Below are 2130 nucleotides of genomic sequence, written 5' to 3' on the forward strand. Positions count from 1 at the left end.
TGCCATTAACAATCTCAACACATGAAACATTCTTCTACTGAGGTCGAAATAATTTATTAGGTGTCGAGAATCTTCACTGTGGATGGCTAAGTGAGGAGGAGGAAGAGACGGATCCAAAGGAGGATAGTGATGGTGATGATGATGAGATCATTAGACTAAAGAACCTCTTTGTGAAGAACTAAAAGAGCTTCTCATGCAAGTACGTGGACAGAAGAGGAGGAGGAGAGAAACGAGGTGGGACAAGTGAAGGAATCATGAGCTCCTGTAATTAGAATTGAAATACATATTAGGAAGCTAAGAAGTAGTAACTACTAAACTCTAGCAAGTTAGTATTGGGGGGTAAACAGGTGAAAGGACCCATCTTGGCATCTTTGGGTGGGTCTTCTCGAGATATTATTGGTTTTTAATATAAGTAATTGATGAACTTAAAATGCAAATTTTCTTGATCACTTAGAGCATCTCCAATGGTACTCTATTTTTATCTCTATAATAGAGGAACTTTATTATAGAGGTGAGTTTAGAGGAGTTTTACTCCAATGGTCTTCTATTTTCACCTCTAAAATAGAGATTGCTATTTTTTCTCTATTTATAGAAGAACCCTATTTTACAAAGGTTCTTCTATAAATAGAGGAAAAAATAGCAATTTCTATTTTAGAGGTGACCATTGGAGTAAAACTCACCTCTATTATAGAGATCTCTATTATAGAGGAAAAATAGAGAAAACCATTGGAGATGGTCTTACTTGTATCAATACCAATATTTTACCGTGAAACCCACTTATCCAAAGTAAAAGTAGTAAACCGAATAGACTTAAAAGTTTAACCAAATCTGAAAGTCGGTTTAATTGCAATAAAAAAATCAAGTAATATGAACCAAAATCAATTGGAGCTTAAAATTCATATTACTTGATTTTTTTTTTTCGCAAATAAACGTTAACACAATATATAGTTTGACTAACACATTAGGTGACAAAGGTTGGGTCGAGTGAATGCAGCATTTTATTTCGTTCGTAAGCACAAGTGGTCAGCCGTTCAATGTTTTTTTCTTCCTTTTTTTTTTTTAAGAATTAAATGAAATTTTTGTTCACTTCCATTTATTGTAAAAGTTGGAAGTAAGTGAACGACTGAGTGATTATTAACGAAATAAAATGCATCCTTCACTCAACCCAAACATGTCATCTAATGTGTTAGTCAAACTATATTGCATTAACGTTTATTTGTGAAAAAAAATTCAGTTAGTCAAACTATATTGCATTAACGTTTATTTAATCCAAGTTTCACTCTTAACACTAATTTAGAAAAAAACATATTTTCAAATAGCACTATATTTTCAACCTAAAATGGAGTGATAAGTATGGAATAATATCAGTTTAACATTTTCCTTTTATCTACATAATAAATATTGAAATGTATAATGTATGTTATTATTCTACAGTAGCAAAACTTTATGTTTAATTGCATACTTAAATACAACTAGTTTTTTTTCCACAACTTAAATACAACTAGTTATCTAGTTAATTTTCTACTTAAAGAATTAGTTTATTTAGGTAATTAAAAAAATCTCTTACATTAGATGAACATATAATGACAAAACTGTTATTAGCATTTTTGATTTTTTCTCTACAAAATTAATCCACACATTTGTTACCGGTTTTTCCGGTAAACAAAAAAAAATAGAATTTTTTTTCTAACACATTGTTCCCGCCAGATTCTAATCATATCAAACATAGCGCGTTGTAAACGGAAACACTTATTTATGACGATAGATTTATCTTCTAACACGTCGTTCCCGCCAAATTCTAATCGAATTAAACATAGCGTGTTGTAATCAAAAACGTAATTGTTACAGTTTTTTCAAATATAAAATAATCTTTATCTATTTCATCGTTTCCGCTCATCAAATATACCGTGTTGCAAATGGAAATACTTATTTATGGCGATAGATTAAAATAGATAATAGCAAGACTAAATTCAAAAAAAGAAAAAAGAGTCAATTGTAGAATTTACACTGTATTTTTAATTTGACTCCAAAAATTTGTGGTTTTGCAATCCTTTATTCTTCTATAAATTTTTTTTTTTAATTGTTTTTGTCAAAATATGATCTTGTATTTGGAAAGATATTTGTTTAATC

General features: G+C 29.7%; 1 pseudogene; it reads left to right on the plus strand.

Moving 5' to 3' along the window:
* Positions 1-437, plus strand: part of LOC104782466 — a 2643-nt pseudogene extending 2206 nt beyond the window's left edge.

This window comes from Camelina sativa, chromosome 4 (genome assembly GCF_000633955.1).
Source record: "Camelina sativa cultivar DH55 chromosome 4, Cs, whole genome shotgun sequence".
Lineage (NCBI taxonomy): Eukaryota > Viridiplantae > Streptophyta > Magnoliopsida > Brassicales > Brassicaceae > Camelina > Camelina sativa.